This window comes from Maniola jurtina, chromosome 1 (assembly GCF_905333055.1).
Source record: "Maniola jurtina chromosome 1, ilManJurt1.1, whole genome shotgun sequence".
NCBI lineage: Eukaryota > Metazoa > Arthropoda > Insecta > Lepidoptera > Nymphalidae > Maniola > Maniola jurtina.
In genome coordinates, this window is record NC_060029.1 from 2186459 (window position 1) to 2211832 (window position 25374).

Genomic DNA, 25374 nt, shown 5'->3' on the forward strand with positions numbered 1-25374 from the left:
TTGGCGAGCGTGGTATACCTACTATAATAAATTTTGTCCTTCGCGGACAATAGACCCTTGTATGCGCAGACCCTAAGAGGAAAACCGTACTGACCCAGTAGACACTGACCCAGTAGTGACACGTAGTGATCAGTAAAATAAACATAAATTCCTTCTTATTAATCCCAAAGTCACTCTTAATACCTACATCCAATAAAACGAGAGTGCTAACAAAAGTTTTTCCCGTAATCGTTAAATTATACAAGCGATTATACGCTTAAAGTTAACTAAAGACAAGATCTATATTTGTACAAAACGTACAACACTTAGTTTGTCATAATGTTTTCTTGTACGCAATTCTTCGTCCCGTGGAATTGTACCATTATTATCGATCTTTATCAGACTCCATACATAATTCGACATGCATTATTTATGTTCTGAGGGGTAGCCCCGTTTATTGAAATCATACGAACAAATAATGTTGGGACTACCGTATCTATTATCAAATACCTTTCAAACGATATTAGTCTCTATGTTTAAGGCATTTCGGGAAGGTTTCGTGTGCATTTATTTCTATGGAAGGTCTAGTTTTGTTTATTGTATTCGAGGCTGCTTTCAGCAATAGGTATCTAGGTAACTGATCTTGACAATTCGGTGTTTGTATAATTTCCCAAATGTTTATTCGATTGCCTGATACGGGTATCTATTTGTAACTCATTAATTTGTTGGTTGGAATTTGTTTGCTCTAGCAATACAATTTCAGTGTTCAAATGTACGGAAATTAACATCTTGATAGAGTTTGTGTGTATGCTGTTGATGATATTTCAATTTACTGTAAATTAATTACCTACTGGATACAATGCAGATACATTGTGGCTAATTCCGTTTGTAGCACAGAATGGACATTCACATAAAATACAAGTATGCTAGGTAAGGTGTGCCATTACAAAATGACAGTTTCCAAAAAATTATGTGAAAAGTGCACATTTCATACCCCGTAGATTGTGCTTCGAAAGTTAAACTTCTCGAATAGTATTAAGTAAGTAACTGTCCAGTCAGTTTACAAGTGTAAATTAAAAATTTATAACACCCCCGACAAGTGAAGGTTACAGTAAACAGAAAAGAGCTGATAATTTTCAAACGGCTGAACCGATTTTCTAGGATTATAGCTAAAAACACTCGATCAAGCCACCTTTGAAACAAAAAAAAAACTAAATTAAAATCGGTTCATTAGTTTAGGATTAGCTCCTAGATTAGATTAGGATTAGATTAGATGCCACAGACAGATACACAGATATACAGATACACAGATACACGCGTCAAACTTATAACACCCCTCTTTTTGGGTCGGGGGTTAAAAAAAAGAAAGTTAAATATGATTATAGACTAGCGCTTGGCTGCAATCAGACCTGCTGGCAAGTGATGATGCAGCCTAAGATGGAAGGCGCTTGCTAAGAAGATTCACTCTTGACTTAAAAGTGAAAGAGAAAACTGGTTCCGGAAGGGATATCCTAGCGGTTTGGATTAGAAACGAGGAAGCAAATCGCTTCGTACGTGTCCGAGTAATTTCAACTACGTAGGTACGGATGCAGACCTTGATGCCTTGCGGTACCTACGATGGTAGAAAGCTGAAGGAGGAACTAGGTCAAAAAGTTATGAAATATGTCCTGTAGAATATCGATAGACAGGCAACTTTGCGCCGATGTTCCAAGAGGGGCCTCTCCGTCACTCGCTCCATACAAACGTAGTTCCAATTTCATTTGAATATTAAGCAACCAAAGTCCATGAAATTTTGCAGACATATTCTAGAAACTAATATCTATGCCTGTGGTTTTCCAGATTTCTGTTAAAATATTCGGTTTCAAAGTTACGCGGATTTTAAAAGTTACATACAAATCTTTGAGCCCCTATAATTTTAAAACTACATATTTTTAGAAAAATCTAAAATACCACAGGCACAGATATTAGTTTCTAGAATATGTCTAAAAAATTTCATGAACTTTGGTTGCTTAATATTCAAATGAAATTGGAACTACGATTGTATGGAGTAAGTGACGGAGAGAGTCCTGTTAACGTTGAAATAAACTTAATTTCTAAATAAACGTTTATCTTTCTTTCTTTACTGTAGGTATGTGTTTTCGGGCGACAGAACATAACAATTCCTTGCTAGAAACACATTTTCATTCATGCCGGTAAGGTGCTAATAGCCAGTTTCCGCACAAAGTACTCGTAGAGATTTAGTTAGAGATAAGAAGCGCAAAGATGGAGGCAAGAATACCTAACTGCGCTATAAATATGTGATTACTTCCTGCGGGCGTATTCCTGTAAGACTTCGCTATTTTAACTTTTAAAAATAGCGCTATTTCTTATGAAAACAGATTCTACTAGCTATTATGAAAAATCTGGTGAAACGTAAAAGAAGAAAAGATTCGCTCAAATTATGGCTATTTTTATACGTAGACATTTATGAGAGAAAGTGTGATTTTTTATTAACCCCCGACCCAAAAAGAGTGTTGTAAGTTTGACGTGTGTATCTGTGTATCTGTGTATCTGTCTGTGGCATCGTAGCTCCTTAACGAATGAACCGATTTTAATTTAGTTTTTTTTTTGTTTGAAAGGTGGCTTTATCGAGAGTGTTCTTAGCTGTAATCCAAGAAAATCAGTTCAGCCGTTTGAAAGTTATCAGCTCTTTTTAACCGACTTCCAAAAAAGGAGGAGGTTCTCAATTCGTCGGAATCTTTTTTTTTTATTTTTTTTTTATTTTTTATGTATGTTCCCCGATTACTCAAAGACCCCTGGACCGATTTGGATTTTTTTTTTTGTTTGAAAGGGTATACTGTGCAGGTGGTCCCATATAAATTTGGTGAAAATCTGATGGATATCTTCGGAGATGGAGAACAGAACTCCTCAATAGATAGGAGCAAATTGCTCGCGATCAGTGCAATAGCTTAGTAAACAGTAGGGTTTTAACTGGGCATAGCATAATATTATAGTACAGTGGGGCCACTAAAAATTGTGAAATAAAAAATTTTCAAAAGAAAAATAAAACCGACTTCAAAAACCACAAACACTAAAAAGTAAAAAATAACTTTTATTTAGCTACACATGTAATGTACCTAGGTATGAAGTCGGGCGAGCTTCACTCTTGGATTTCTAATTTTGTTTTAATATGCTCGCTCGACTTCATACCTAGGTACATTACATGTGTAGCTAAATAAAAGTTATTTTTTACTTTTTAGTGTTTGTGGTTTTTGAAGTCGGTTTTATTTTTCTTTTGAAAATTTTTCTAGTTACTGTATCCTTCACTTGTCGGGGGTGTTATAAATTATTAATTTATACTTGTTCAAATAGAAGTAGTCTGATGCACACCCCCAACGTTCTATACAATTACTACTACAAGAACACCGGCTTGTCCGCACACGATTTGTGTGTGTGTGGGTATAAGGTAACAATATGGTTGAACTAACTTAGCCCTATCGCTGCCCAGACAGACAAATCGCGCGTGGACAGGCCGGTGTTCCGGTAGTAGTATTTGTATGGAGTGTCAGGGTTGTGCTAAAACTTTCGCTTCTTTCTACACCCGTCACGTAGTTTGATGTAACCCGTTCATTATACAAGTTCGGTTGTTCCTAATGACTATTTTCCTTAACCATCGCAACATAGTCCTCGTGCCATACTGTATCTCACGTATCAATCAGAACGTCAGTTGACGAAGGCACGCAGTCCATCAAAATGATATGCCGCGTATGCCTGAACAGTTGGTTAAGCATTCCAAGGCATTGGTGACATGATGTCTTCGATAGCGCAATTAGAGAGTAGGAATATAAAATGTCTAAGGTTTCTCCCGACTTCGTCTGTGTTGGCATTTGCTGGCGCGCGTGCTCTGCCCTTTTGGAGTGTTTTTATTGTTAAAAGTGGCGAGGTTTTGTGTTTTACTGGTGTTTTTGGTGGTGGAACTAACTGGGAAGCGCTCTAAAGGGGTGCCGCGCGTGTGTCGGCGAGCGCCGGCACAGACGAAGTCCATACTTATAATAGTTTTCCTAACTTGTAAATAACTACAAACTTGACATTGGCTAATCTTTGTAAAGCCAATCGAGAGAGAGAAAAAAAGGTTTCTCCCTAAGAATAATCTCCCTCCCTTACGGCCTCCGTGACGCAGTGGTAACCACTGTGGTCTTATAAGTGGGAGGTGCCGGGTTCAATTCCCCGCAAGAATTTGGAATTTTACAATTTCTAAATATCTGGTCTGCTCTGGTGAGAGGCTTTGGGCGTGGCTAGTTACCACCCTACTGGCAAAGCTGAGCCGCCTATTTAGCGTTCCGGTACGATCCCGTGTAGAAACCAAAGGAGTATGGGTTTAATGAAAATTGTCATACTCCTTCGAGGTTAGCCCGCTTCCATCTTGGATTCGATCATCACTTACCACCAGGTGAGATTGCAGTCAAGGGCTAACTTGTATCTGAATTAAAAAAAAAAGAAACCCTCTATTGGTCTACTTAAATGTACTCAGACTTTTGGATAAAAGCAGGCGGTGTTACTGTGCGGAAGTCCTTGATACAGGATTCGAACTCATGACCCTAGTCTAACATGCCACTACCACTGAGACTACTGAGATATTATACTTAAGCTTATGTAAACACAAAATGTTGGTTCTGATTCAAACTTTTTATGGATCATTCGTCCCAAAAGTCCTCGTAACAAATTATGAGAGGAACTTTTTCCAATATAACAACATTGTCTAATATGTAAATGTTTGTTTTTAATTTAACTTTGTGGAAATTTCCATACACAACATTGTCATACGACAAACGTGTAATAATTCTGTTGTATTTTGTAACAATGTAAGATTTTTTTAACCCGAATTCTTGAGCGTCTCCTGGCTAAGTGGTGTGTGCTTTTTTCCCCCGTCCGATTACCGGTAGGGGGGAATTAATTACTACTGAACTGCATCTGGTCTGGTCTAATGGTAGGCTTCTTCGGCCATGACTAATTCCCACCCCACTGGCAAAGACGAGCCGCCAAACGATTTCTAGCGATCCGGTATGATGCCGCGCGGATGATGGGGAACCAATTAGGTGGACTTTTGACATTGAACACTGACATACCCGGGTTAACCCGCTTCCATTTTAGGCTGAGATCTATAGCCCGGAGAGCCCACTTTGACTTTGCTTAGACTTAAATCACGGTTAAAACGAGACAGCGTTATACCACAGGTTATAGCCCTGGCGTAAATCTGTCTCGTTTTAACTGAAACTTGACTTAAGTTTAAGGGTAAACAAAGTCAAAGTGCACTCTATAGATTTCAACCTTAGAGCGCGTCACTTACCGAAACATTATTGTAATAACATATCGCCAGTTCACTACTGAGAACGGGTTTCCTTTCAGAATAAGAAGGGTTAGCTTACATCCCGGGGAAGGACATAGGCAACTTTTCATCCCGGAAAATCAAAGAGTTCCCACGGGATTTTTAAAAAACCTAAATCCACGTGTACGAAGTCGCGGGCATCATCTAGTACCTAATAGTTACCTATGTGCTTGCTCGTAATCGAAACGGGAGGCCACGCAGTAAGCCAACTAGGCTACCATTAACTCCGAAAAGTTAGAGCTGTGTGCCGGGGATCGAACACCAGACCTCCCGAACAGAAGGCCAACATCTTAACCACTAATTATGATATGATATGATATGATATTATGATATGATAATATGATATATGATATGATATGATATGATATGATAGGCTATCACCCTTAACTTTGATTTAAGTCAGACAAAGAAAGTTCGCGGTAAAAATGCCAGAATATAATGCAAAGGAAGTGTTCAAAAACTTAACAAAGTAGCGACTGCATTTATGAGGGAAGTATGGTCTAAAAGTAAAGCTATGAGGAATTCCTTAAAGAGATACTAAAATACACCGTTTGAGAGAACTGTAACGCTTAGTATGTGACCACACTAGCGACTTTATGTTGCACAACTTACCTTGTGATAGCTGCGTACAATTATTCACATTAAGTAAAAAATCGGTCAAGTTCGAGTCAGATTAGCGCACAAAACGTTCTGTACCATTGTATAAGAAATAACACCTATTATTATTTTTTAATTTTCATGGCGGCCATTTTGAAATTTTTATTCCTTTTTTTTAAATAGTGAGCAAACGAGCAGGTGGATCACCTGATGTTAAGTCATTACCCCGGCCCATGAACATTTGCAGTACCAGCGGCCTGTTGAATAACCCCATGCCTAATTTCCCATTCTGTCAAAGTTTTTGTCCACTTCGCACTTCTCCCAAAGCATGTGTCCTGTTCATCTCCATTACACTTAAATATTACTTATTTCCTGTTATACCAAAAGATCCAAAAAATCTGGCTAGCTTAAATAGTGGTGAATAAAAGAGACCAACCCATTTTGCAAGAAAGAATTTAATGCGTGCACTGATGTGACGTCATATTATAATCAAGACATGCAACTTTTTGTCCAATAACATGTCACCAGTGTGTCGGTAAAACTAAAAGGAATTCACTGAAGAGTTGAGTGAGGAACTCACTAAAATTCACTAGTAAAATACACTGTTTGAGCGAAGTGAAACGCTTACTTGCGAACAAACTTCGCGCTGCGCGTCTCGGTCTTACGTTTCTTGTAATACTCAGAATATTATGTATAACTTGTGTAAAACTCTACTGAAAGGTATTTTATAAGTTTGCTGGTAGCTTCCGTCTGCGTGGTTTCGCGTACTGTTCAATAATAGGTACAATAAGATGAACCTAACAGTACTGGGCATTAGATATTCTACGTAAGTGGGACTCTACATTTTTAGGGTTCCGTACCCGAAAGGATGCCAACGAGACCCTATTACTCCACTCAAGCCTCCGCTGTCCGTCCGTCTGTCTGTCAGCGGGCTGTATCTCGTAAACCGTTATAGGTACTGAGTTGAAATTTTCACGAAGTATTTCTATTACCTCTAGTACAGAAAACCTATACTCTAACTAACCTATACCTCTATAACAAAATAATAAAAATTTCAAAATGGTCGCCATGAAAATAAAAAATTAAAAAGTGTTTTTTGTACCATAGGAAGGGTTCGTGTAAGAGACCTGACCGGTTCTTTATTTCTGTAAGTGTAGAAAGAGCGAAACACATTTATATCGCTGGGCGGAACAGTTTTGGCGAGGTAGGTAGAGTAATTGCAGGAACTGTGAAGTCTAGAGGGAGGCTTCGGCCGTGGCTAATTCCCAACCTACTGGCGAAGACGCCGCGGCGTGTTTAAAAATGTAAACGTTAAAGAATTACTTATCGGAAGTACCTACCTATGCAGTTACAAATTTAAAAAATATTTTACACCTACAGCGTGTTCCAATATTGGCCGGCCATTTTCTGCCGTGACAACAAACGATTAAATGCATTTTATCGTTTGCAATAATAAAACCTGTGGTCGCAATCTTGATTGTGATATTATAAACGTATCGTATATAATTTTGATGGGGTTGCTTTCGTTACTAAGCTATTTATGCGTGATAGTGGATCTAGTGATGAGCTAATTTCCAGAATCGTCAATGTAGGACAATGAATGAATGGTGAATGAATGAAATTAAATAATGCCATATCAAATGAAACACTTAATATTATGTCGTCGAAAAAAATATACAAACTACGAGTAGGTATTAAATATTGGTTGTCATACGTCTCTATTATTATTGGTAATGCCTCAGATATTAACTCGTAAATCAATTTTTCAACACATTGGTCTTTGGAATTCGATTGATAAATCACTTTAGCTTTTGATGTGAAATTGATAGGCTATGGTTGAATGAAGACATGACATGACACTCAGTGACACACAGAAATATATCTTCTTTTTTGACGTTAAACTGACTTTGACAGCATCAAAATCTGTTATATTGCTTATTTAGAATGGTGAACGAGACGTTATTTATTAAACTGACTAACTGACACATCAACTGCACGTTGACATGTCAGTCAGTCCAGCTTAGATCACTGGGTGTAGAAACTTGAGATTCGCATGGAGATTTTTTCAACAACATAGACCCCAATTTTCTTCTTCCTGACCTTATCCCACTTTACGTGAGGTCGGCACAACATATTTTCTTCTTTCACTCTCTTCTATCATACGTCAACGTATCCTCTACCCCTTTTATACGCATATCCTCTTTCACGCAATCCATCCACCTTTTTTGGTTGTCCTCTCCTCTTTTTTCCCCATAATTTCTTTCATTTTCTTTCGATAACATAGACCATAACAAAGGATTTTCAGAAATTCCATTCAAGCAAAACCGGGGTGGATCAAAAGTGACATCAAAACGTTAAGTGAGCATTACAACACGTAACCAAATGCGAGAATCGTTAAGCAGTTTAAGGAAAACAAGCGGACAATAGCGGATACGTTTATATCATCAAGATTGCGAGCGCCAGTTTTATTATGCAGCCGATAAAACGGATAGTCGCAATTTGTCACGCCGGAAAATGGCCGACCGACACTACAAGCACGTTGTACGAAACTTTCGTATAGAATGTGCTCGCTTTGATATTTATCGTTTCAATATTTTTATACGCCGTTATCAATGGGGTCTCTGGGAGTATATAAAATGTAAAATTAGGACCTTTTCATAGTAAAAAGTTGGTAAAAAGAGTAGATCAATACTTTCATACTAATAGTTTCACAAAATTCTTACTTAATGGATGTTTACTATATAATAATAAATCTCAAAGTTTCCCAGCCCAGCTTTCACTTTTATTTTCGAAGATTTGTAGTAGAAATGACACACATTTTTTTTGAGAGAAGAATTTTGTAATCTCATAAAGATGTGGTTACCATTTTTTAGGTCGAGTTTACGGGGTCAAGTAAGCTTGGCCTAAAAACTTGTACAAATTTAAGACTCTTCGACTTTTTAAAATAATTTGTACACCTGTTGTGAAATACACGCAGGTTTTGTTTTCAATTTTATAAAAAATTTCGTACTCTTTAACGACGATGTCGGGAACTCCACTTCTACGATAAACACTTTATTTGTTATTTTATTTGCTTTGGTTGATTTATGTACGTTATATGCAATTATTGCAATAACGTTAGGTATGTGAATTGATTGAATATTGAATACTGCTGAGTTCTTTTTCTTATGTAGTTCTTTTTGGTAGGAAAACCATTCTGAACCAGTCAATGGTAAATTCACTTGACGATTACAAAGCACATTAATATATGTATTTGCAACTAAAGACAGCATAAAATGTTTAAAAATAATGTTTTGACACGATGAAAAGCCTTTGATCGCTATTGCCAGCCGTTGTTCTTTACCAGCAGATGAAGAAATATTGCTAAGTGTCGATGCAGTTTAAAATAGAAGAAGACTAATCTGGAAACATCACATGGGAGTTTTTATTAAATTAACTAAATTAATACCCCTAATTATGGTAACTAGCCATAACTTAAGCCTAACCAGACCACACTCAATTGAGAGATCTTGAAAGAATTCCAAAAACCAAAATGACCAGTATGCCAATTGTATGTATCGTAAAAACTTGAAAACAGAGATTAGATTTGAAACCTCAAATTTTAAAACGAATGACAATGAACCACGCACTGATAAGCTTGAAGGCTCTTTAACCACAACAGATCATATGGTTAGGTATCCTCTCAGATCCTTTAGTTAGTCTTAAACCTTTAATACAAAAGCTCAGATCCTTTAGTTAGTCAAGCTCTTAAGCTTTTAATACAAAAGCTACTGCAATATCCTTTAATCCTCATTTTAGCTTCGATTTTCGGAATAATTTCTCCATTCTTGCTTTGATCGGCTCAGTTGCCTCAGTTCGCGAGTTTACACGCAAGCGGTCAGATGCGCCGAATGCGTTCACTCCCTCCAATCGTTCATTTGCTCCCCTCGGCCTCAGTCATTCGGCGGCACCCGTCGTGTGTAGACGTGTCGCGTGTCCCTTTCATCCGCGCGTATTCACCGACGAATTTAAAACTCCCGTTCTGTTTCCACGTGTGATACCCAAAAGGGTGCGTCAAAAACTAACTGGGATACCCGTTTTTATTTATATTGTTCTTCTCGAGTGTATAAAAAAAATGTGATGTGCTCAGTCAGCGTGCTATTCTGTGTATGATTTACGTTGCAACTAATGTGTTGAATTGGAAACAATTTTGGTGTCTTTGCTTTGATAATCTGGATTCCTTTCTGAAAAGGTAGGTCTATCGTGATTAAAAGTAGCTATGAGACGCTTCATGTTTCGGTCATGAATGTTTTTATGATATTAATCATGTTTACTTAATACAGTGACTAAGTCTTCAAGGTTATGTGCGATTAATATTTCGTTTAGGTGAATGGAAAATGGTAGGTATTTCTTAGCTGTTTCTTAGCTCTATATAATAAGTATAAGATATTTACGGTTTAAGTTTGGGTAGGTTTTGTACAAGAATTTTGAGGTTTAACGACTTTGTAGTTCCATAAAAATAATATAATTATTAATTTCAGATATCTATGTCATTACGTTCTTTTTAATTGATAATACGTCTTTTTATGTGTATATTATCTATTTACGCATAGATTTGCTGAACTGTATTATTAGTGACAAAATAATTACCCGTTCGGTAATGTTTACGATGATAAGAATCTACCTGTACTGTTATGTATTCTGAGATGTTACCTATTTAAGTTTTCTTACAAAGTAAACAAACACGTTCGAATCACTGTTTCATTTTCTGACCTTCAAACACCTACCTACCTAGGTAATCTAAGATCTGTAGTTAGCTGTTAGGCCCTTTATTTATAAGGTAGCTCATTTATTATATAAAACTATTAAAATTTCCTAATTTGACTCCGGTTACGATTTGGTATGACCCGTGGTCGCTTTCAAAATCTGTTAGAGAATGAGTGAGTGAATGAAAAGTTTAGAGTAAGTAAGTAATTAGGTAATTATAAATGTATTAATCTTTGAAAAAATGTCAAGCACCAAACACCGACCGAATTAAATAAACTGAACATTATCAATAAATATATTGTAGATAGTTATTTTTATCAGATTACAGACAAACAAATAGGTAGGTTGGTACCTATGTTAGATTAGGATTATTAATCTAGTTTACCTATTTTATTAAAATAACTCTAACCCATTTTCTGAGGATACTCCAGTCTCCAAACCTTTACTAATGACGTAATTTTAATTAATTGATAGGTAAATAATATCTTCTTCCACCTTACCCACCTATACTGTGTAGCTATAGTTAACTGTGTATGTAAAACTTACATAGACTCAGTTACTACTTAATAATAATCAGATTATAATAGCTCTACTTATCCACGCTCATTTACATACACGTTACGTGCTCTCCGAAGCATGGAGAGTCGGGTTACTTACCTATCTAGTACCCCACTAGTTACAAAATTGTCTTTTATTTTATTTAAAAAATCAGACTTTACATTTTTAGGTCGGTAGCTATAAAATATACAATGTAGATGACATTACATATTGTTCTTGCCTTCAGTCATAAATAATAACACATTTTTTGCGGTTTCATTGTTCACGTAACGTTAGTCATAATAATAACTACCCACTGGTAGCTACGTAGGTACCTACCTATTATTTTATTTATAAAATTATTTTATTTATAAAAAACGTAAGAGGTCATCATTAGATTTATTTACAATGCCTCCCACACTAATATTCCGGAATAAAAAGTAGAGATGTCACTCTTCAGTTCATCTATGCAAAAATCATGTAGATCCGTTGCTCCAGTGTGGCGTGGTTGAAGGACAAGCCAACAAACAAACACACTTTCGCATTTTATGGGTAGTGGTGAAAAATCTTTTTGAATGAACAGGTGAATGAATATGGATCGTCCTTTTTGATGAATGCAAAAAACATAACACGCTGTATAAGCAATTTAAATGTCACCTTTTTCATGGTTTGGACTTTGGACCATGGAGTTAATTCAATTAGATAGATAGGTTGGTACCTACCTTCAATTAGATTGCTTTTGGGTAGATAGATAAGTAGATACCTACTTAATATCAGGAGAACTTACTTAACTATTTTAACCGACTCCCAAAAGGAAAAGGTTCACAATTCGGTGCATTTTTTTGGTTGGCAAGTGTTTTTACGTTATTTATTAAAAAGCCAGTTTCGCACAGAACTGATTTTGCTTACTCATGTTTTAAGCAAAAATGTTTTTTTGGTAAAAAGTGGTTTTTTCCAACCCGGCTAAAAACAGAATAATTGGCTATACGCTACCTTAGGTACCGTAGGTAGGTATTCTCGTAGGTATATGTATTTATTATGTACATCTAGCTTATCTAGGTCTCTTTACAAACTAGGTTAGTAATACAGTTAATCGCGGCAAGTTATAACATTTCTAGGAAACTGTGACTTACCTTTGCTTATCATTATTTCTTATCAGATATATTAATATAATATCTCATACATAGCTATATTACTTTGCAATTGAGCATAAAGTAGGCAAGTCCCGTAGGTAAAGAATAAAGCCATTAAAATAAAGAATTCTGTTCCATTAACGTTCTGAATACCTCTTTGTTCCCAAATCAACGGAAACATGGCTTCCCAAACCAATCTCTGATTCAGAGCCCAAACAATGCGCGAATTAGTTATGAGAAATCTTCGATTCGCGAACTAGTTCTTGCTTCTTTTGAAGGTCGATTGAATCGTGAATCGGAACTTTAGGGTTGGCCGAACAGAGCTGAAACTAAGTGTAAAGAGTCACATTTTGTAAAATACCTTATGACGACCTCACTAGTCACTGAAGAGAGGTGAGTGCGATCTTATACGTGGGAGTTCCCAGGTTCATTTCTTAGCAAGAGCAATTTTGAAATTTCTGATTTCTTGTTTTGCTCTGGTCTGGCCCTTATAAAACTGTCTTTATCTTACTGAATACCTCTTTGTTAGAGCCAAATGAATGGAAACATGGCTTTCACAAATCAATCTTTGATTCAGATTTCAGAGCCCAAACAATGAGCGAATTAGTTATGAGAAATCTTTGATTCGCGAACTAGAACTCTTGCTTCTTTTGAAGGTCGATTGATTCGTGAACCGGAACTTTAGGGTTGACCAAACAAGAGCTGGAATCACTAAAATGTAAAGAGTTATATTTTGTAAAATACTGTAAGACAACCTCCTTAGCGCAGTGGTGAGCACGGTATATTTACTGAGCGGTCCCGGATTCAGTTTTCGGCTGGATCAATTTAGGATTAAGTACCTTTTTTTTTTGTTAACGCTGGGGAATGCATTTACGCATCCCCCCCGGAAGCTAGCCAGCCAGCCGTGAGGCAGCCAGCCAGCTGAGGGAGGATATGTGGGACTCGCCGGCCGAGAGGCGACCGGAATACCCACTAAACCCCAGCGGCGCTACTGCGCGTCGCCTGGCGACTGGGTCACGGGAACGCCGAAGCAAACAACCGCGACCCAGCCAGCGACGTCTGCCGAGGCAGACCCTCCACCGGGGACCTACTCGGTCCCCACCACCGTACCTCCGGGACGCACCAACGAAGTGCGTCCTCCGACCCCGGGACGCGCACGTCGCCCGCATCCCATCCTTCGCTTCGTCCACTGTGCCCTCTGCTAGTCAGAGGGACACGCGGAGAAACCTCCCCCCCTGCCAGGTCATTAGCCATAGCCAACAATTTCTTCGAAGAGAAATTATTAGCCATGTTACCGGGGCGCACCGGCCCGAACACTGCCCTTCCCCTCGGACGCATCCAATAGGGACCAGCAGAATCCAGGCACACTGGGAGGTTACCTGGCTGGCGCCCCAGGATTAAGTACCTACATATTTCTTAATTAATTGGTTGTGATCTGTTGGTAGGTTTTGACTAGGTGGTAGGTGGTAGGTATGAACTGTACTTTCAATGTATCAGTCAACATATGTTTGCCTTTTATATAATATGTAATAAATACATAGACTAGCTAATTCGCCCCGGCTTCACTCACGTGGAATTTCGAGAAAATCCTTTCTTAGTATGAGTAGAGTATGTTATAAAAAACCTACATGCAAAATCAGTTAAGTTCTTACTCCTTTTATGTGTATGCAAGTACATAGATAGAGATAGTACCGTAAGTCATTAGGTACTCGTAGGTCGGTGCCTATAATTATAATGCCTGTACTTACTTGTGGATAATGCCACGCATGCCGTGGAGTGAGCCTGTGGGAACACCTCTGTCATTAGAGACAGGAATGCGAGCTTCGATCCTCCACGCTTCTAAGCCATCTAGGTAGTTGATTTGTTAGAAAAGGCACTTCCGCATACAGTTTTAAACCGACTTTAAAAAAGGAGTACGTCGTACGTAAAGGTAGCAGTAACGACATAGATATTATAAATCAACTAGATTACACTCGTGAAATCGTTCGCGTGGATTTAGGTTTTTAAAAACCCCTATCGAGCTCTTTGATTTTTCAGGATAAAAATTAGTTCATGCCCGTCTCCAGAATGCAAGCTATCTCTGTACCAAGTATATGATTCTCACAACTTCATCCCTGTGGATATAGGTTTTCAAAAATCCCGTGGGGAGTTTTAGATTTTTCGGGACCAAAGCTGGTATCTCTGTACCAAATTTCATCAAAATGGATTCAAAAAAAGATGCTAGGCGCACAACAGTAGGTACCTACCTACATATTTATCGTTAGGGACCAAACGATGTTCGGCAGTATGTAGCAATGTAGATTTTTCTGCAACACGGAGGTCAGATTTTTTTATTTTAAATAGATACCTAATAAGAATGTTTGCAGCCCTAATCCAATTGGTCAGTTCAGTAGTAAACAAAAATATCCCAAAAATAAGTACACACCCCCGCTTTTCGGTTATTCGATTATCTTGGCCGCTGTCCAGAAGATTGTGGCCATCCCCCGCAGTAATTTGACTGCTACGAGAAACATTTTGACTTATCACTGTTTATTACTCAGTATTTTATCCTATATTTGTTTGCCTGTATAGATTGAAACATATTCTATTTTTATTGATTTATCGCAAATTATGCTGAATCAATTGCTCTTAACCACTCGTAACTATGAAAATTAGAATAAATGCGTGATAATATTACTTATGAGATAATGCCTGTGACTTCGGCCCCGTTGATTTTGGTTTTTAAATCCCATGGGAACTTTATTTTTCTAGTATAATCAAAAAGAGCCATATCCTTTAGGATGCGAGCTATCTCTGTAAGTTTGAAGATTTATAATCGACACAACTCTTTCTTTGTCTTTGCTCTTGGCAGAGCGGTCGTTGTGGTCACTTAGGCGTCTCTATTCCTCTGTGATTGCTGTCTTTTTCGTAATATGTAAGGGAACGTCCATTGCAGCTCTCATTTGTTCTGTCCATCTTGTCTATCACGTGTTCTGGTGTCCTCTACTCTTCCTGTTCAATGGAGTGTCGTGAGGCATGAGATCAAAGGGGGTATAATATAACTTACAACAGCCAATAAAATGATTCGTGATTGATAAAAATACAAAACTCTTTGTGAGCCATGATCGCAAGAGTTTATCGCTATGACCTTATAGAAATGTTTACAAACATCAAGCTGAGAGCCGAGATCCGAAGTTATCAGACTGGTTCTGAGAATGGTATTCGCTATTCATTCATCGGTGTCCACTGCAATGCAGCATTCTTTGTAAATTGTATGTGATTGTTGATGTATGGAATGTGGTTAACGTTAATTGATTGTGACAATGAGCTTTATAAAAACTAGCTAACTCGCCCTGGCTTTCCTCGGGTGGTCTTAGTATTCAGTTCTAGATCCAATTGCATGACAGATACCCAGCCAAATGCGTTGCACTTTGGATTTGTCACAACTTTGGCCCAAAATTATAGCTTTGACGCACTTTGGCGTTTTTAGGGTTCCGTAACTCAAACGGAAAAACGGAACCCTTATAAGATCACTTTGTTGTCTGTCTGTCTTTTTGTCTATCTGCCCATCTGTCCGCCTGTCCGTCTGTCGTGTCTATCGTGTCTGTCAAGAAAAGCTACAAGGTACTTCCCGTTGACCTAGAATCATGAAATTTGGCAGGTAGGTAGGTTTTACAGCACAAATAAAGAAAAAAATCCAAAAACCATGAATTTGTGGTTACATCATTAAAAAAGTAAAATACCTAACTAGGTATACCAAGTTAGGTATCATATGAAAGGGCTTTACCTGTATATCCTAAAACTGATTTTTATTTATTTTTATGCGAAATAGTTTTGATTTATCGTGCAAAAAATAGCCGGGTACGGAACCCTCGGTGCGCGAGTCTGACTCGCACTTGGTCGGTTTTTTGCCTGTCATGCAGCTGGACATTAGTAAATATATATCTTTCTCGTTTTAACTCTGTCTTAAGTCTAAGCAAAGTAGGGTGCCCTCTATAGATCTCACCCTGAGACTGCCTTTAAATTGAAGCGAGCTTTGTGATAACCTTGAAACAGATACTTCTCGTTTTAGAGCACTTAACTGAGATCTCGTCAATTCCTTTCAGCCATGTTTTTATTTTCATAATAAACAAAAAAATAAAGGTCAATTGAAACCGTTTTCTGATGAAATTTGGTCTAAAAGCCGTCTAGACTTTCTAATGACTATTTTTTATTCATAAAGTAACTAGAGGCGATTGATTCTATTGACGGATTCTTATTACTCGGGTTTTGTTAGTTTCGAAAAATATAAAAATAAACAACGGGTTTGATTTCACGACGGATAACTTAAGAGATTTTGTAAATTTATTTGTCAGATTCTTGGTTTTGTCAATTTGCAAAGCATAAAATAAACAATCAAGCCACCTTTCAAACAAAAAAAAACTAAATTAAAATCGGTTCATTAGTTTAGGAGCTAAGATGTCACAGACAGATACATAGATACACACGTCAAACTTATAACACCCCTCTTTTTGGGTCGTGGGTTAAAAATGTAAGAACTCGTATAGAACGTTTACCGATAGAGATTGACATTATACACACCTAATAAACAAAACATCGATGAATTGGAAAATTATAGATCAACTGAATTAAAAATCGATTTCATAGTCCTTGTCAACTTTTTCCATACCTACTTAAAGATATCGATTAGTTTTGGTTAGCAGCATCACTATAACTGTCAATCTTGAACTGACACCCATATCATGATTTCATGAAAATTGTGTAAAAACTATTTTTTTTTATCTAGTAGGTACCTACCTTTTTAATTTCTACGAACTTTTGGACATATTCCGAGTGAATGCTATCTCGCAATAATTTCCAACTACTGGAGAACTTTATTGGAGAAGCTTAGTTAGTTTACCCAGATTAGCGATGTCGGAGGATATTCGTACCCGATTAGCACATGTCCTTTCGTAAGTTTGTTAGGTGACCAACTTCGGTAAGGCATTGGCAAGGGTAACCAATTAGACTGAGTGATTAGGATTTAGAACTTATACGACAGGTTACACCGTTAGTTTTTCAACAGTCACAGAGCTGGGATTGACGGCAGTGGCATAGAGGCATGAAAGCGCTGCTTACCTTACTTAAAATAGCATAATGGTTATGCGAAGGGTGGCAATGGGACCCTATTACTGAGCCTCCGCTGTCCATGCGTCTGTCTGTTTGTCTGTCAGGGGGCTATATCTCATGAACCGCAATACGTAGAGCAACCGATGGGCAATCCTAGAACGGGCACGCAGTGTGACTAATTCTGATATGCATATCATGATGTCTAAATAAAACTGACAGATCTAAATCTACTGCTGTCCTTTTTCCGCAGGGAGCATTGTGAAAAGGATGGCACTAGATTTATTAGCCCAATGAGACCTGCCACTGCAGTTTAGTTTAGAGATTGTGTATAACGCATTGGTGCTGCAAATGTTCATGGTCGGCGGTAATCATTTAACATCAGGTGATCCGCCTGCTCGTTTGCTCGCTATTTAAAAAAAAAACCAAGCCGGGCTAATCTCAGAAAAGTTATTAAACTCGAAACCAGAAGTTCTTCGTTTAATTTTTACGTTTACGCTATTAAGCCGTTTTAATGTATTCGTTAATGGGTTTTACTTAAACGGTGCTTAACGTTTTTATTTGATGCACCGTCTGTTACCAGGATTGAATAAGGGCTGCCACAAGCAAAATAAAATATTTCCATTTTCTAAAATACATAAAATTGTAACACCAGACTGCAATCAAGACGGTAGCAAGTTCTCAATTCGCAAACTAGATATTTAGCTATTTACATTTTAATTGTATAAGTAGGTACCTTATTTTATATCAACGTCAAAAACGCCTTCGAAGAATAAGCAGAGGCATTAGTCAAGCCGAAAAACACGGCGGCAGCGGCGTCCAGTAAACACCATCAACGGTATATGCGGTAATTTTGCTGGATAAAAAGTACCCTAAGTGTTAATCCAGGGTATACTCTATCTTCATTCCAAACAGCCAAATCCGTCTAGTAGTTTTTGCGTGAAAGAGTACAAATATACACACATACACACGTACATAAAAACTTTTCCTTTTTTTAATATAAGTGTGGTGTGATGTGGGGCAGTGTGATATTGGACACTGATAACCATACATCGTCAAGTTTACTGGACGCCGCTTCAAGTCCGTTGCAAATGTATGGCCAGCGGAGAAATGATTATCAATCTTATTGTTACACAAACTTTGTCAACCCTACACAAAACATTTTATGTCCATATAAAAAATGGTTTAAAAAAACATTTAAGGGCAAACAAACTCAAGTGATCCCGACTTTCCAATTGTGTATTTTTTACGGGACTTTTTTCCCATCACGCGCTGCCGGCAAAGTAAACAGTGACGTCACGGTAACAGATGCCTAAATGTCACGCTCTATTATTTATCACGAATCGATATCTCCCGAATTAATAGACCGATTAATAGCCTGTAACAAATTATTGATTAAAGTAGGTACATATTAAACATAATTTTGAAGTTATTAATGTTGAATGAATTGTAATAATAATAATTAGAATATTATAATTTATAATGGTATGACAAGATTGTATTCATGACTATGTTATTGTATTATTGCATACCGAAAGGTAGAATTTGGAGCACCTAACAATAATAGTTTTAAGATCTGTAAACTAACCCAAATTCGCAATAAAGATTATTGAATATACAAACATTATAATTAATGTGACAGGAATATATTTTAATAGATTGGAAGAAAGTTGTAGACTAACTGATCTGAAAATAGATTTTCATGGGATAATAGCCTAAACTTTAGGTTATTATTAGCTTTAAGCCCTAAAGCTTAGGTTAGCCTAAAGCGGGAGGCTTTAGGACCCCCCCCGCATTATCACCATTTATTATTATGTAACTAATGGAAGGGATCATCAGTCACTACCCTCAGCAATGAAGAAATTGGCTCAAAGTCAACTCATAAGTCATAAAAGAGTCGTAAGCTCAAAACTTATGTAGAGCTATGGGTTAGGCAGTGCCTTCTTGCCTATGTAAAGTGCATGCCATTGCTCAATGAGTGGGAATGGGCGAGGCTACATCCACACAATTCAAAAAATCAATAGATGTTGGGATGTCAACCTGCTAGAATCCCACTTCCACCACTATGGGAACGATTAATCTCAAGGAGTCACTTGACAAGCGGCAGAAGACCGTGTTCTTTGGAGATCTTTGCGAGAGACCTTCTCCAGCAGTCATGGACGTCTGTCAGTTGGGACGACAACAATACCTCGAAACTAAAAATATACAGCTGATACACAAAAACCTTAAACCATAACCTCATTTTATTACCACCGCATCCCTCCGCATCAGACAAAAATATGACTCATTTAAATATTACAATAATAGCGTGTGTAATGCGGAGTAAATTGTTATTTTTAACGGTTCATTTGCTCATCCACGGCTGAGGATAATGGCCGCCGGACAGCTGTCATGGCTGTCAGTTCTAAATTTAAAATAAACATTTCATTTTTATTAGCTTTATGACGCAGCGTTTGTGCGGGTGCGATAGAGGGTTTTTCGACGTCATCTGGGTACCAAAAACACAAAAAATGGAAATTATAAAACACGAAAAAATACTTTTAAAACACCCTTTTACTTATTGTGTGTATTAAAATTATAGGTATTTTTTTTGCTGAACGACGACGAATACGAATTCGTCTGAATTACGAATTATAATTTAACTTTACAGCAGTTATATAAACGATTTTTCAACACTAGCTAAAATTACTACTTGCTTAGTTGTTTAACAATAAGTAAGTATATGTATTTTATTTAACGATTTAATTCAAAAATAAAACATTCAAAAATAAGATCCATGCATGGTCTTCGCGCAGAAACTGAAAAATCATGTAAAAATTATTAAATTACAATATGTTTATCGACTTGAAAAATTCTACTAAACGAATGTTTTAATTATCCTTATGCTATCTGATTATCTAATCATACTATAACTGGACAAAAACCACGTTAATCAATCCAAAAAAAAATAATTTAGGCGTCAACTTTTTTCGTAGAATCAACCAACCAATCTTGGTTTGTACAAGTGTAAATTAAAAATTTTCAACACCCCCGACAAATCATTTTCAAATAAATAATTATGTATATGTAGGCAACGTCCATCTTGACAGCTTGACATTTGTCAATTGACATAATATTATGAACCTAACGGTTATGTAACCTTCTTTTCTGCAAGAAAACTAGAAAAGAGCTGATAACTCTTAAACGGCTGAACCAATTTTTTTGGTTTATAGCTAAGAACACTCTCGATCAAGCCACCTTTCAAACAAAAAAAACTAAATTAAAATCGGTTCATTCGTTTAGGCGCTACGATGCCACAGACAGATACACAGATACACAGATACACAGATACACAGATACACAGATACACAGACACACAGATACACAGATACACACGTCAAACTTATAACACCCCTCTTTTTGGGTCGGGGGTTAATAAAAAGACGAATGATTATAAAAACGTGCGTGTTCCATGTTTTTATTTTGTTTTTATATTCCAAATGGTATGATAATATCGTGGCAGATGGTATGTATGTAAACGTGTGCCTATTTAAGTGTTGCCACGTTATGAATTTAATTAAATTTTATTTGAAGTCGTTAAACGAAGGCGCGTCGCAGGGTAAGCTTCAGGCATATTTAATGTTTGGCTCAGAAGCGAATGAATTAATAATTTACGTCGTTTAAAAGACGTAAAGTTTATACGACACGCGTTAATATAACGTTTTGCTATTTTATTTACGGTTTTAATTGGAGTAAACAAGGTCTGTTCAATTATATGCCTTGGAGAGTATGTTTAGCGGAATCTTTGTGTTATTTATATGCATACTAGTGGATTTCGGTTTTTTTAAATCCTGTAGGAACTCTTTGATTTTCCGGGATAAATAGTAGCCTATGTCCTTCCCCGGGATGTACCCCAAGTCTGTACTAAATTTCGTTGAAATCAGTTCAGTGGTTGGCCCGTGAAAACGTAGCAGACTTACAGACAGACAGAAAAACAGACAGACAGACAGACACACTTTCGCATTTATAATATTAGTATGGAAGATGGATTAGGTAGGTAACACATTGAAAATCCTGCTTGAGTTTTGGAAGGCCCTAGTTTCTAAATTATTAATAAGTATGTAAAACAACTTTGTAGTTTTTGACTATGTGCTTTTTCATTTATTTTTTCGGCTCCTTTTTTATGTATGGGAAAAATAATTTGATTAAATTTCTAATTCAATATTTTGTTTTGGGTCAACGTTCTACACCGAATACCAAAATTTCAGTTTTTTTTACTCATAATATTTTAGTCTACGAGCACGAGACCTGTGACATGTGGACAGACAGACAGACAGCTGTGACACACGGACAGACAGACAGACGGACGGACGGACAGACAAACAGACAGACAGACACTAGAGTGACTAGGGCTCCATTCTTAGTTTTTACCTTTTGGTACGGAACCCTAAAAAGCTAAGACATCCATACTAATATTATAAATGCGAAAGTGTGTCTGTCTGTCTGTCTATTTGTCTGTCTGTCTGTCTGTCTGCTACCTTTTCACGGCCCAACAGTTTAACCGATTCTGACGTTTGGTACAGTGTTAGCTTATATCCCGGGGACGGACATAGGCTACTTTTTATCCCAGAAAATCAAAGAGTTCCCATGGGATTCCTAAAACCAATCGGCTTCAACGATTTGTATGAAATTTGGTACCGAGGTAGCTTGCGTCCCTGACATAGGCATTTTATCCCGGAAAATCAAACAGTTCCCACGGGATCTTTAAAAACCTAAATCCACGCGGACGAAGTCGCGGGCATCCTCTAGTTTTAAATACCTAATTAGGATGCTGTTACATATTGAGACACACTATCTAGATGCATAAACATAAAATAATAAAACTCCATAATCTAAATAGTCAGTTTAACGTACAAGCAAAACTATCAACTCTTCGCGTCAACTATGAAAACTTTTACCCCCACAACTTATCTCAATCAAAAAGCTTCTTCCAAAGACGATCGCGGAAGGTGCAGCTGAAGTAAACGGGCTACTTTGAAAGGTGCCAGCCAACTGCGACGAAGATAAACTGGCGTAAACTTGAATGTTAAATCACTTAAGAAGACTGTAACTAAAGAGAAGTCCAGAACTAATAAGGTAATAATTACTTATCTATAGGTACAGCTGTAGGTGTTTTCTTCTTCTTCTTTCTCATTCTGAGAGGAGACTTGTACTCAGTAGTGGGCTGGGTTGATAGATAGATAGATGGAAAACTTTATTGCCCACAAAACATGAAATAATTAAGACAAAAGAAAGAAACTAAAGACAATTGCACAGGCGGCCTTATTGCTCAGGGCAATATCCACCAGGCAACCTTTGGTGAAAAGAGAAACCAGGTGTGTTGGATACATCGATGGTTAGATAGTGCTAACACGCAATACACAGAATCTTATTATTATTATAGGTTGATCATGATGATGTAGATAACTGTATCAAAGATAAGCTCTTGGAGAGAACTTACTTGTCTAAAAGAAGAAGAACTAGAGAAACTATCTCTCTCTCTCTATCTCTCAGAAAGAAGAAGAGAAATAGCTCTTTCCAAAGAGCTAAATTCTCTTGGAGAAGCTATGCTTGGAGTTTCTCTTTAATATATTATGGAATTAAAGTAGCCGGCGTAACTCAAAGGGTGCTTATAATGGTGGTGGCAATAGGTAGTTTGAAGATCTATTTAGACCTCGCGTTGAGGTCCTATACTTAGTTGCAAAAATAGTGACCTCGTACTAAAAATCGTAGCGTTTTACTTTGCCTTCTCAGCTCTACCGTTACACTCACGTACACATATCGTGGGCGAAAAAGCTAGTGTTCCGGTAGTAGTAATAATATGTAATTAAACCAGTTCGTTTGCATAGAACACAAGATGTATAAATTCCTCTTCAATCAATGGTATGAAATGTCGGCGGTATGTTGCTATAGTTGATTCGTTAACAGGGCTCTCTCCGTCACTCGTTTCATACAATCGTAGTTCCAATTTCATTTGAATACTAAGCAACCAAAGTCCTTGAAATTTTGCAGACATATTCTAGAAACTAATATCTGTGTCTGTGGTGTTTTAGATTTTTCTAAAAATATGTAGTTTTAAAATTATAGGGGCTCAAAGATTTGTATGTAAATTTTTAAGACCGCGTAACTTTGAAACCGAATATTTTAACAGAAATCTGGAAAACCACAGACAAAGATATTAGTTTCTAGAATATGTCTGCAAAATTTCATGGACTTTGGTTGCTTAATATTCAAATGAAATTGGAACTACGTTTGTATGAAACGAGTAACGGAGAGAGCCCTCTTAATGAAGTCACACTAGCATTTGTTAAGTTAGATAATAATAACTAACACAAAGTAAGTATTATTTACATCTCTGAAGGTGAAACTCAATAAGGTAACTTCTTAGAAATTAACTCCATTTTGTTAAATGATTAATGTACTCGTAATAATGAGTAACGGAGTCGTCAAAAGTCCCACTACGATAATTAAGTTACGCCATAACGCTCAACTAACATACATACAATAACCACCTTTAACGTGATTAAAATACAGACAAAAATCCCATGTTTAATTTTCCAACTCTAATATTTGTCACCGATCTCAACGCACCTGCAGCGACTCTTCAATGCAATGCTATAACTCCGTCTCTATCGAAATGCATACGTTAGAAGGAGATGGCGTTGTGTTTAGAGTAAGGTGCTAATTCATGGAATCTCGAAACTGGTATTTGCATCAGTTTCTGGTTACCCGGTCTCGTTACATGCGCACTAACGAAGTAACGATACGTAAAATTGATAAAGCTGCAGGTAAAATTACGTTCATTAGGGATTTTCTTTGACAAGCAAACGGTTCCTGGTTTGAACTCGGTTCCTGGTTTGAAAAAGGGCTAGGTGCTTTCCATAAGTCTCTCAGGAATTATACCCTATCTGCGACAGAAGATAGCGCTCTCTCTGTTATGCATATGTATTTTTTTTTTCTTTAAATCTGGCTTTACTCTGATTAGCCAATGTCAAGTTTGTAGTTATTTTCAAGTTATTGAATCTATATAAGTATGGACTCCGTCTGCGCCGGCGCCCGCCGACATACGCGCGGCGCCCCTTTAGAGCGCTTTTCAGTCAGTTCCACCACCAAAAAACACCAACTAACACAAAAACCATCCACTCTTAACAAAAAAAAACACTCCAAACAAGCACAGCACGCGCGCCAGCAAACGCCATCACAGACGAAGTCCTATGCATATGTATCCCATAGAAATGATTTTGACTTCTCATTTTTAGGATGCTTCGGCGTCTTAATTTATTTTAGTAACGATTTATTGATTAGCCAAGAAGCCAGAAACGCAAAAAGCGTAAAATGCCAAACGAAAAGCTAATAGTTTTATCTAATTAACCCCCGACCCGAAAAGAGAACTGTTATAAGTTTGACGTTGTGTATCTGTGTATCTGTCTGTGGCATCGTAGCTCCTAAACTAATGAACCGATTTTAATTTAATTTTTTTTTGTTTTAAAGGTGGCTTGATCGAGAGTGGTCTTAGCTATAATCCAAGAAAATCGGTTCAGCCGTTTGAAAGTTATCAGCTCTTTTCTAGTTACTGTAACCTTCACTTGTCGGGGGTTTTATAAATTTTTAATTTACACTTGTTTTCTTTTCTTAATCGAAACAAAATAAATTAACTTTGGAGAAGACTGGAAAGATGGCTAATATTCTTTAAAAAAAGATGATAATAATCTTATATGACTTCTGGAGTGTAGAGTAAATATATGCTTCAGAATGTCTGAATCCAACTGGGAATTGAACCTGGATTTTTTACGTGGTGAACTGATGAAGTAGGTATCAGGGAAACATGAAAACAGTTCGCTTTATTGCAGAGAGGAAATAAAACGTATACAGCGTTATTATTCTATGCTACGTGAACAAGGCCAACACAAACGT

At 37.3% G+C, this 25374-nt stretch overlaps 1 protein-coding gene across 4 annotated transcripts in view; it reads left to right on the top strand.

Moving 5' to 3' along the window:
* The first annotated feature begins 9814 nt into the window (after window positions 1-9814).
* The window catches only part of LOC123866035 (insulin-like growth factor-binding protein complex acid labile subunit), a 376912-nt gene continuing 361352 nt past the window's right edge, over window positions 9815-25374 (top strand). For all 4 annotated transcript variants that reach the window (XM_045907378.1, XM_045907369.1, XM_045907350.1 and 1 more), the window contains exon 1: window positions 9815-10172. The gene's annotated coding sequence lies outside the window, so the exon portion shown is untranslated. The remainder of the gene's footprint in view (window positions 10173-25374) is intronic.